Here is a 12,432-nt window from a genome sequence, read left to right on the forward strand (position 1 = left end):
ACACTGCAAATTATAAACACAAGAGATTCTGCAGATGCTGGAAATCCAGAGCAACGCACACAAAATGACAGAGGAATTCAGCAAGTCAGGTAGCATCTATGGAGATAAATAAACAGTCAATGCTTTGGGCCAAGGGCCTTCTTCAGGACTGGAAAGGAAGGGAGAAGACACCAGAATAAATGTGGGAGAAGGGGAAGCATAAGGTGCTTGATGGTTGACGTGTTCAATCGACTGAAGGGCCTGTAAGCTCTGACTATCTATGATATTAAAATTTATAAAGGTGTTAAAACAAAAGTTACATGCACAAATTAATTCAAATCAATGCTAATTCTATTTAGCTGTTACTTTTCTGTTGGAGTTTAGAAGAATGAAGAGGGAGCTCATTGAAGCCTACCAAATTTTAAAAGGCCTAGATGCAGTGGATGTGGGGAGAATATTTCCTATAGTGGGGGGGGGCACAACCTCTGAATACAAGGACATCCTTTGGAACAAAGATAAGGCGGAATTTCTTTAGCCAGAGAGTGATGAATCTCCAGGATTTATTGCCACAGATGGCTGTGGAGGCCACCTTATTGAATATTTCAAAGTGGAAATTGATAGGTTAATAAGGAGGTCAAAGGTTATGGGCAAAAGGCACGAGAATTAGATGAGAGGAATAATAAATCAGCCACAATGAAATGGTGGAGCAGACTCAATGGGCCAAATGGCCTAATTTTCTCCTATGCCTTATGATCTCCACATCCTCCCAAAGAACAGTTTGACTGAAATTGGATCATCCAAACCTGACAACAATTTAGTGGAAAGGTTTCCATAAATGTCGGGAAATTTGCGGATGTTCATGTCCCTGTTCTGGAACATGGAGCCCACTCTGAAAGCCACTGGAGATTAGCTGTGCGGAAGTTCAGGAGTTTGGCACTGAAGTGGGCTCTCTGCTTTATGGGAAACATTGAAACCTGTTTCCTTTAATTGAATACACCGCAGAAGTTTAAACGTAAAACAAAATGAATGGCATCATTGTCAGGCTGTGACAACTACCCATATCATCTATGAAGCATAATATAGGTGCGTATCTGGTGACAGGCTAATCTTTGAGAATATGTTGTTGTGTTGTTAATTATACATTAGTCAAGATTTTAAAGATTCCATATCCAAGATTGTTTAATGTCATTTCCAGTATACAAGTGTAAAGGAGAACAAAATAATTGTTACTCTGGATTCAGTGTGGCTCGGATGTCCATAGAGCTGCACTAGGCACAGGAGGGTCTGTATGTAAGGTGCCTCTGGCAGGAGATGATAAAGTCGTGGTGGTTGGGGTGTGGAGGGGTAATAGAGTCACTGCGGAGGGAAGCAATCAAAAAGGAAATCCTAGCAGACTGTGGTGGTCTAATCCTAGAAGGCTAGGTTGACACATGCTTGCTTCCTGCTCCGTGGTAGGGGTATTTTCAAAACCAGCAACAGTCATTTCCCCCTCAGTGGTGGGCGGATGGACGGATGGCCTTGAGATTGCCGCACAGATGGTTAAAGTGTGCGGTGCTGTGCGTTGGAAAGTGGATGCAGGAAGTCACGGCCGGGAGTTGAGAGAGGATGGCAAGGTTGTCCTGGATTACTAATTGGGAGTGTCAAATATCTCACTGGGGATTCAAATTGGGCGTAGATCTTTCTTTCATTCAAATCTACAGGAAATCCTGAACAATCAAGTTTGCAAGTTGGAATGAAAAGTTCAGCTCTTGGTTTTTTTTTGTAAATTTTTAAATTTGTTACAGTTTTCTACACTGTTTTCTTTGTACCACTGATTGAATCAACTGTGCTAGCTCCTTCAAGATTCAGGACTCAAGAATGTTATTGCCATTCTTCAGTACACAAGTCTAAAACAGAACAAAATTATTGTTACTCTGGATCTCATGCAGCACAAAAAACACAATAAACATAAAAAGCATAATTTAAAGAAAAATTTAAATAAAGAACCTAGAGGAATCCCATTCGGTCATAGGGAGGATGTGCAAACTCCTAACAGATAGTGACAGAATTGAAGCTGGGTCACTTCTTCTTAAGCCCTACAGGTGCATAGGCTGCCAACAGGTTTGCACGTTGTCACCTGGCATAGCCCATCTTCTTGGTATCTTTCCTCCCATAGGGATAGGGTCTTTAGAGTTTCTGTTGGTATTTCTGTAGCTTTGGGTTTTTACAGAATAAGGTTGCTATCCACATGGTTAACCCTCCTCCTTTTGCAGCCGAGCTTGGACTATCCATAACAGAATTTACCAAGGTCGTTGCAAAGATATTGTAATTACATTGCAAAGATATACGCTACAATGCTGGTTAGGCCAATGGTTATTGCACATCTGAAATATCCTTTCAGGGAGGTTTGTTAGTGCTATTGGGGAGGCTTTAAACTAGATTTACAGGGGGATGGGAACCAGAGTGCCAGAGCTGACAGTATGGCTGGGGTGAAAATAAATGATGTTGAAAGTTTAAGCAAATCCGCTGATAGAAAGGTTGTGAGTGGTGGTAAAAATCTTCTGAGGTGTATATATTTCAATGCTAGGAGTATTGCGGGGAAGGCGGATGAGGTGAGGGCGTGGATTGACACGTGGAATTATGACGTTATAGCAATTAGTGAAACTTGGCTACAGGAGGGGCAGGACTGGCAGCTTAATATTCCAGGGTTCCGATGTTTCAGATGTGATCGAGGCAGAGGAATGAAAGGTGGGGGAGTAGCATTGCTTGTTAGGGAAAATATTACAGCAGTGCTCAGGCAGGACAGATTAGAGGGCTTGTCTACTGAGTCCTTATGGGTGGAGCTGAGAAACAGGAAAGGTATGGCCACATTGGTGGGAATGTATTACAGACCACCCAATAGTCAACGAGACTTGGAAGAGCAAATCTGTAGAGAGATAGCAGGCAACTGCAGGAAACATAAAGTTGTGGTGGTAGGGGATTTTAATTTTCCATACATTGATTGGGACTCCCATACTGATAGGGGTCTAGATGGTTTAGAGTTTGTAAAATGTGTTCAGGAAAGTTTTCTAAATCAGTATATAGAGGGACCAACTAGAGGGGATGCAATATTGGATCTCCTGTTAGGAAACGAATTAGGGCAAGTGACAGAAGTCTGTGTAGGGGAGCACTTTGGTTCCAGTGATCATAACACCATTAGTTTCAATTTGATCATGGACAAGGATAGATCTGGTCCTAGGGTTGAGGTTCTGAACTGGAAGAAGGCCAAATTTGAAGAAATGAGAAAGGATCTAAAAAGCGTGGATTGGGACAGGTTGTTCTCTGGCAAAGGTGTGATTGGTAGGTGGGAAGCCTTCAAAGGGGAAATTTTGAGAGTACAGAGTTTGTATGTTCCTGTCAGGATTAAAGGCAAATTGAATAGGAATAAGGAACCTTGGTTCTCAAGGGATATTGCAACTCTGATAAAGAAGAAGAGGGAGTTGTATGAAATGTATAGGAAACAGGGGGTAAATCAGGTGCTTGAGGAGTATAAGAAGTGCAAGAAAATACTTAAGAAAGAAATCAGGAGGGCAAAAAGAAGACATGAGGTTGCCTTGGCAGTCAAAGTGAAGGATAATCCAAAGAACTTTTACAAGTATATTAAGAGCAAAAGGATTGTAAGGGATAAAATTGGTCCTCTTGAAGATCAGAGTGGTCGGCTTTGTGCGGAACCAAAGGAAATGGGGGAGATCTTAAATAGGTTTTTTGCGTCTGTATTTACTAAGGAAGCTGGCATGAAATCTATGGAATTGAGGGAATCAAGTAGTGAGACCATGGAAACTGTACAGATTGAAAAGGAGGAGGTGCTTGCTGTCTTGAGGAAAATCAAAGTGGATAAATCCCCGGGACCCGACAGAGTGTTCCCTCGGACCTTGAAGGAGACTAGTGTTGAAATTGCGGGGGCCCTGGCAGAAATATTTAAAATGTCGCTGTCTACGGGTGAAGTGCCGGAGGATTGGAGAGTGGCTCATGTTGTTCCATTGTTTAAAAAAGGATCGAAAAGTAATCCGGGAAATTATAGGCCGGTGAGTTTAACGTCAGTAGTAGGTAAGTTATTGGAGGGAATACTAAGACAGAATCTACAAGCATTTGGATAGACAGGGGCTTATTAGGGAGAGTCAACATGGCTTTGTGCGTGGTAGGTCATGTTTGACCAATCTGTTGGAGTTTTTCGAGGAGGTTACTAGGAAAGTGGATGAAGGGAAGGCAGTGGATATTGTCTACATGGACTTCAGTAAGGCCTTTGACAAGGTCCTGCATGGGAGGTTAGTTAGGAAAATTCAGTCGCTAGGTATACATGGAGAGGTGGTAAATTGGATTAGACATTGGCTCGATGGAAGAAGCCAGAGAGTGGTGGTAGAGAATTGCTTCTCTGAGTGGAGGCCTGTGACTAGTGGTGTGCCACAGGGATCAGTGCTGGGTCCATTGTTATTTGTCATCTATATCAATGATCTGGATGATAATGTGGTAAATTGGATCAGCAAGTTTGCTGATGATACAAAGATTGGAGGTGTAGTAGACAGTGAGGAAGGTTTTCAGAGCCTGCAGAGGGACTTGGACCAGCTGGAAAAATGGGCTGAAAAATGGCAGATGGAGTTTAATACTGACAAGTGTGAGATATTGCACGTTGGAAGGACAAACCAACGTAGAACATACAGGGTTAATGGTAAGGCACTGAGGAGTGCAGTGGAACAGAGGGATCTGGGAATACAGATACAAAATTCCCTAAAAGTGTCGTCACAGGTCGATAGGGTCGTAAAGAGAGCTTTTGGTACATTGGCCTTTATTAATCGAAGTATTGAATGTAAGAGCTGGAATGTTATGATGAGGTTGTATAAGGCATTGGTGAGGCCGAATCTGGAGTATTGTGTTCAGTTTTGGTCACCAAATTACAGGAAGGATATAAGTAAGGTTGAAAGAGTGCAGAGAAGGTTTACAAGGATGTGCCAGGACTTGAGAAACTCAGTTACAGAGAAAGGTTGAATAGGTTAGGACTTTATTCCCTGGAGCGTAGAAGAATGAGGGGAGATTTGATAGAGGTATATAAAATTATGATGGGTATAGATAGAGTGAATGCAAGCAGGCTTTTTCCACTGAAGCAAGGGGAGAAAAAAACCAGAGGACATGGGTTAAGGGTGAGGGGGGAAAAGTTTGAAGGGAACATTAGCGGGGGCTTCTTCACACAGAGAGTGGTGGGAGTATGGAATGAGCTGCCAGACGAGGTGGTAAATGCGGGTTCTTTTTTAACATTTAAGAATAAATTGGACAGATACATGGATGGGAGGTGTGTGGAGGGATATGATCCGTGTGCAGGTCAGTGGGACTCGGCAGAAAATGGTTTGGCACAGCCAAGAAGGGCCAAAGGGCCTGTTTCTGTGCTGTAGTTTCTATGGTTCTATGGTTCTATCTTCTTTTCCATCTCAGATTGTCCCTTTAGTGCAGAGAGATCAGACAGCCGCTATGAGTCTGGAAAAAAAGGCAAAGTTAGGAGGTCAAAGTTAATGTCAAGTTTATTGTCAAAGTTCAAAGCTCAAAGCACATTTATTATTAAAGTACATATATGTCACCATTTACAACCCTGAAATTTATTTTCTTGTAGGCATCTTCAATAGATCCAATACCATAATATAATTTTAAAAATACAACTAGTGTACAAAAGGGAACAAACTGTGCAAATACAAAAAGAAAGAAATAACAATAAGATTGATTTAAGAGTATATTGCTTAAAGGGGCATTATTTGCTGCACATTGCTGTGGGAGTAATTCAAAACAGGTATACTTAGAAATATTGCACGTAGCCTGCAGAATGCTGCTATGGTTCACTGATGCTATTGTGTACAAGTACATGTAAAAACTCACTTGCAATAAAAAACTTACTGCAGTAGCTTCAATTAGCTTCAGATAGACAGCATTCACAAGAAAAACACAAGGCATTCTTCAGATGCTGGAAATCCAGAGTGAAAATTATGTTTAATTTATGAAGTGGATTAAAAAGTCAATGTTTTGAGCTGCAACTCTTCATTAGGGCTGGAAAGGAAGGAGGCAGAAGCCAGAATAAGAAGGTGAGGGGAGGTGGGGGGATACAATCTGGCAAGTGGTAGGTGAGACCAGGTGGGAGGTGGGGAAGATGGGTGTGTGGGGGGAAGAGGAATAAAGTATGAAGCTGGGAGGTGAGAAGAGGTAAAAGACTAGGTGGTAGAAGAGGTAAACGGCTAGGAAGGGAGAAATCTGATAGTAGAGGAGAGTAGACCATGGCAGAAAAGGAAGGAGGAGGGGCACCAGAAGGAGGTGATGGGCAGGAGTGGAGAAGGAAGGCGCAAGAGGGGAGCCAGAATGGAGGATGGATAAAGAGATTGCTGGAAGTTAGAGAAATCAATGTGCCCTTAAACGTGGTGGTGTGTGTCATGATGTGTGCTGGTAATATCAGAACCCAAGTGCAGAAGAAAGGTAGACTCTGATGTGGAGACGGCGGCAAGAGTTTATTCATAATAATTCTGAAAGAACATCTGTGGCTTGGCCGAGCGACACCACAAGAAGTAACTTCCTCTAAACTAGGACCCTGTGATTCGTGCTAATCAGGCAGCCACTTAAATAATGCATGTATCACGGAATCCCTGAGCCTATCAAATTAAACTTAGCATGTTTAAACAGAGAGCACCAGGAGATCGCATTACACAAAACGGAAAAACACAAGGAACTCTAAGTGATCAACAACTCTCGTTAAACAACAATTAACGTGCTCTAAAACCCTTGGGGCGAAATGCTCCCTAGCACCCTGCACAGGATCGAAGAGCGCATTACAATGTGCCCTTAAGCTTTTCTATCTTCTACCCAATGGAAGGGGGCTGAGAAGAGAGCACGAGTGTAATGTGCATTGTTATTAGGACATTAGGCTTTTTCTTCCACTAAACTCACTTAACCTGTGAGATCTTTCTATGCAAGTAACATGCACTCCTAGCAAAGTGATCAGAATACACTGGACAGTGCAGTGAGTGCAGATATGACTGAAGAAGATTATGGGATATCTGGGGCGGGGGGAGACAGTGGGGGGACAATCTTGAGGGAGTTTGCTTTGGTCAATATTTTACAGCAAACCACTGTAATTCTTGTTCCTTCATTGCTGACTCTGCAGTGGAAGCCTTCATGATACAATAATACGAATGAAGACCTCGGCACAACTCTGTCGCAGAAATGGAAAATCTTCTCACCCGCAGCTCTAACAACTCTTGCCATCATGAGAGAGAAAAACAAAATCCCACAATTAATTTTCCAACCTGATAAAAGGATTTTTAGCTTCAAAGGGACCAAAATGAAAACTTTTTAGGATTGTTCCTTCTGCAAGCCTAATATTAAAAAGGTTAATTTTGACAGAATGCTTTTAGCCCATAGATTCCCATTTGGATTTAATTCCTGGGTCTGGCCTAAGGTGGCTTTGATTAGGAGTGCCACATGGTGTAAATTAAAAAAAAGTTTGTGAGTGTTGCTCAGACAGGCCACATCTCATGAATAACCAGATGAGGCAGCACTGCTAATGTCTATTTGCTCATGCTTTCAGAACCTCCATGGCACTTAATGTAGAAACGGGAACATTTCCCATACTGGATTTGTTTCTGTGTTTTCTGTGATGGTTTGGCTGGGTGAAGTGCGTAATAAGACCATCAGATTTCAGATTGGTCGTCAAGAAAAAAAATTCCCAGACTGCAGTCACAGACTGTGATGTAACCAAGGTAACAAACCCATAAACTACACAGTGCGTATTATATTTTCCTTCTCTTTAAAAATTAATAAGACCATGAGACATAGAAGCAGAATCAGGCCATTCAGTCCTTTCAGTTTTCTCCTCCATTCCATCATGGCTGATTTAAAATCCCTCTCAACCTAATTCTCCTGCATTCTTCCCATTATATTCAGAGCCCTTATTAATTAAGGTGGGCAGTAGCAGTCTTTTTCCCCAGGGTAGGGGAATCCAAACCTAGGAGGTATAGGTTTAGATTGCAGAAGGCAGAGGGTTGTGGTGGAAGGAGTACATTCAGGTTGGAGGATTGTGACTAGTGGTGTCCCACAAGGATCTGTTCTGGGACCTCTACTTTTCGTGATTTTTATTAACGACCTGGATGTGGGGGTAGAAGGGTGGGTTGGCAAGTTTGCAGACAACACAAAAGTTGGTGGTATTGTAGATAGTGTAGAGGATTGTCGAAGATTGCAGAGAGACATTGACAGGATGCAGAAGTGGGCTGAGAAGTAGCAGATGGAGTTCAACCCGGAGAAGTGTGAGGTGGTACACTTTGGAAGGACAAACTCCAAGGCAAAGTACAATGTAAATGGCAGGATACTTGGTAGTGTGGAGGAGCAGAGGGATCTGGGGGTACATGTCCACAGATCCCTGAAAGTTGCCTCACAGGTGGATAGGGTAGTTAAGAAAGCTTATGGGGTGTTAGCTTTCATAAGTCGAGGGATAGAGTTTAAGAGTCGCGATGGAATGATGCAGCTCTATAAAACTCTGGTTAGGCCACGCTTGGAGTACTGTGTCCAGTTCTGGTCACCTCACTATAGGAAGGATGTGGAAGCATTGGAAAGGGGACAGAGGAGATTTACCAGGATGCTGCCTGGTTTAGAGAGTATGCATTATGATCAGAGGTTAAGGAAGCTAGGACTTTACTCTTTGGAGAGAAGGAGGATGAGAGGAGACATGATAGAGGTGTACAAGATAATAAGAGGAATAGATAGAGTGGATAGCCAGCGCCTCTTCCCCAGGGCACCACTGCTCAATACAAGAGGACATGGCTTTAAGGTAAGGGGTGGGAAGTTCAAAGGGGATATTAGAGGAAGATTTTTTACTCAGAGAGTAGTTGGTGCGTGGAATGCACTGCCTGAGTCAGTGGTGGAGGCAGATACACTAGAGAAGTTTAAGAGACCACTAGACAGGTATATGGAGGAATCTAAGGTGGGGGTTTATATGGGAGGCAGGGTTTGAGGGTTGGCACAACATTGTGGGCCTAAGGGCCTGTACTGTGCTGTACTATTCTACGTTCTATGTTCTATTGCGAGGCAACAACTTTAAAGGAGGTAACTTGTTCATGCTAATAGTGGTGAGTATATGGAATGAGCTGCCAGACGAAGTGATTGAGGCACATACATTCATATCATTAAAGAAGCACTCGGTTGGGTACATGGAGGAGTGGGGCTCTGTGGAATATGGGCTGCAAGGAAGAAATTGGGCAGCTCTATGGTTGGCATGGATTTGTTGGGCCAAATGGCCTGTATCCATGCTCTATTGCTCTTTGATTCTATGACTCTGTGAAGGACAACCACAACCCCACAGGCTTTGGTAACGTCTCCATCCCGTTCTCCAGGTTATTGTCACACTACATTGTTTCTAGCATCTCCACTGAGGTTAGAGCGGGCAGAAATTGGAAGAGACCATAGAGGTAGAGGTGTGCAAGAGATAAAGAGATATAGATAGAGTGGATAGTCAGAGACTTTTGTCCAGGACATCAATGGTTAATGCAAGAGGGCTAACACGGAAGCTGCTCTTCAGCAGACCGGAAGGCTCTACAGTGGATAGTCAAAACTGCCTCATGCATTTCCGGCATCAAGGACATTTATACAGGAAAGTGCCAGAAAAGGGTCACTGACATCATGTAGGATCTCACCCACCCTGCTCATGACAGTGTGCCCCACTCACATCAGGGAGGAAGCCTTGTAGCATCTACGCCAGGACCACCAGACTCAGACACAGTTACTTTATCCGAGCAGTAAGGCTGATGAACAACTCACCCACTAACCCATCCGCCACACATCCTCACCACCCTTACTTAATCATTTCCTGTCAGAGTCACCTTATGTATAGTCACTGCTGTGCCTAATGTTGCTTTATGGACATAAAATCAGTCTATGTGTATAAACTAATCTTATGTATTTATATTTATTGCTTTTTTTATTATTATTGTGCTCTTTATCTTACTTTTTTTTGTGCTGCATCAGATACAGAGTAGCAATTATTTTGCCTCTCTTTACACTTGTGTACTGGAAATGAATTTGAACAATATTGAATTATCTTGAATTGGATTCTCATAATTTTAAGATGATTGGAGCAGTATGTAAGTGGCTGTCAGAGGTGGGGTTTTAACAGGGAGTGGTGAATACATGGAAAGTGCTGCTGAGGAGGAGGTAGAGATAGATACATTAAAGACTTTTAAGAAACTCATAGATAGGCACATGGATGATAGAAAAATAGAGGGTTATGAAAGCGGGAAGGGTTAGATGGATCTTAGAGTAAATTGTAGGGTTGGCACAATACTGTGGGCTGAAGGGCCTGTACTGTGCTCTAATGCTCTATATTGTATGTTCTATCACATAGCTGAAGTGTGAACATGGAAATTCCATGCAAACAAGCATTGAACCTGGGCCGCTGGATCTGTGAGGCAGCAATGTTACCAGCTGCACCACTGCACTGCTCCAATTTGGAAATAAGGTAACTTTCAGGACCATATAACCATATAACAATTACAGCACGGAAACGGGCCATCTCGGCCCTTCTTGTCCATGCCGAACTCTTAGTCTCACCGACCTGCACTCAGCCCATAACCCTCCATTCCTTTCCTGTCCCTATAGCTATCCAATTTAACTTTAAACGACAACATCGAACCTGCCTCAACCACTTCTGCTGGAAGCTCATTCCACACAGCTGCCACTCTCTGAGTAAAGAAGTTCCCCCTTATGTTACCCCTAAACTTTTGCCCTTTAACTCTCAACTCATGTTCTCTTGTTTGAATCTCCCCCATTCTCAATGGAAAAAGCCTATCCACGTCAACTCTATCTTTCCCATCATAATTTTAAATACCTCTATCAAGTCCCCCCTCAACCTTCTACGCTCCAAAGAATAAAGACCTAACTTGTTCATCTTTTCTCTGTAACTTAGGAGATGAAACCCAGGCAACATTTTAGTAAGTCTCCTCTGTACTCTCTCAATTTTATTGACATCTTTCTTATAATTTGGTGACCAGAACTGTACACAATAAATTGGCTAATAGGATTATTAGACCATAAGACCTGGGAACAAAAATAAGCCATTTCACACATTGAAACTGTTCCGCCATTCCATCATGGCTGACTTATTATCCCTCTTAACCCCATTTTCCTGTCTGTCTTCTCCCCTTAAGCATTGACACCCTGACTAATCAAGAACCTATCAACCTGTGCTTTAAATATACCTGACAACTTGGCCTTACAACCATCGGTGGCAAAGAATTTCACAGATTCACTACCCACTGGATAAAGAAATGTTTCTTCATCTCTGTTCTAAATGGGCGTCCCCTATTCTGAGCCTGTGTCCTCTGGCCCTAGGCGCCCCACTATAGGAAACATCATCTCCACATCCACTCTGTCCAATTCTTTCAACATTCAATAGGTTTCAATGAGATCCCCCCCTTATTCTTCTAAACCCCAGCAAGTATTGGCCAGGAACCATCAAGTGCTCCTCATATGTTAACACTTTCATTCCCAGGATCATTCTCGTGAGCATCCTCTTGATATTATTGTTGTAGGGGAAAGAATTGTGAGTGCTAATATTTAGAAAATGGTGATGTGGACTGTTGCTAATGTGGTAATGGGGAGCCATCAGACAAAACCAGAAACATGGAATGGAGTAGCCACAACATCCAAGTTTCAGGAAATTCACTAATTACAATGTGCACCTATTTTGTAATAGAGAATTGGATTTGCTGTTGAATCTGTGGATAATCATTTTATTCTGTAATCAGTACCTGGTCTTAGTTAAGTCTTCCTGTAGCTACCATTCTGTTAGCAAAATGTAGTTTTACTGGTAATCTCATCAATTGATAGTGTGAAAGCTCTACCAAATTCTGCTCAGGTACTGGCGAACAGCGTTGGCTGGTCTCATCATGCCTAGCAGGTTTTAATAAATTGCCTGCTATTTCAAACACCAACTCCATTTGAGCTTTCCATTTGCTCCTACAATAATCCACAGAGAGAATCCCATTTCTACTGCCATCTCCTCAGCTTCTTTGCTTTCACATCATTGTCATCCTATCACGCAGCAACAATTCCAACCCACCATTACCATCAATCACTACTGTCCCTGAACTGACACACCCACCAACAATATGTGGCCTTGAAATTCCGATCCTATTAAACATTGCAAGAAAGAATACATGAATAAAGGTCCATAAAACCAAAAGATACAGGAGCAGAATTAGGCCATTCAGCCCATCGAGTCTGCTCCACTGTTTCTTATTTCTCACAGCCCCATTTTCCCCATTTAATTTTATTGTTTGCACAATTTGTTTTTCCTTCTGCACATTGGGTGTTTGACAGACTACTTTTTAATCGGTTCTATTGCATTTCTCTGTTTAGGGCTGCCTGTAAGGAGGCAAATCTTAAGGTTGTATATTGTGTGTATACTTTGATAATAAT

The 12,432-nt window shown here is 42.4% G+C and overlaps 1 long non-coding RNA gene across 1 annotated transcript in view; it reads left to right on the top strand.

Moving 5' to 3' along the window:
• The first annotated feature begins 952 nt into the window (after nucleotides 1–952).
• Nucleotides 953–12,432, top strand: part of LOC140199724 (uncharacterized) — a 40,197-nt gene continuing 28,717 nt past the window's right edge. The window contains exons 1-2 of the long non-coding RNA XR_011886473.1: nucleotides 953–1,062; nucleotides 10,358–10,471. This is a non-coding gene — a long non-coding RNA (uncharacterized lncRNA). The remainder of the gene's footprint in view (nucleotides 1,063–10,357; nucleotides 10,472–12,432) is intronic.

This window comes from Mobula birostris, chromosome 6 (assembly GCF_030028105.1).
Source record: "Mobula birostris isolate sMobBir1 chromosome 6, sMobBir1.hap1, whole genome shotgun sequence".
Lineage (NCBI taxonomy): Eukaryota > Metazoa > Chordata > Chondrichthyes > Myliobatiformes > Myliobatidae > Mobula > Mobula birostris.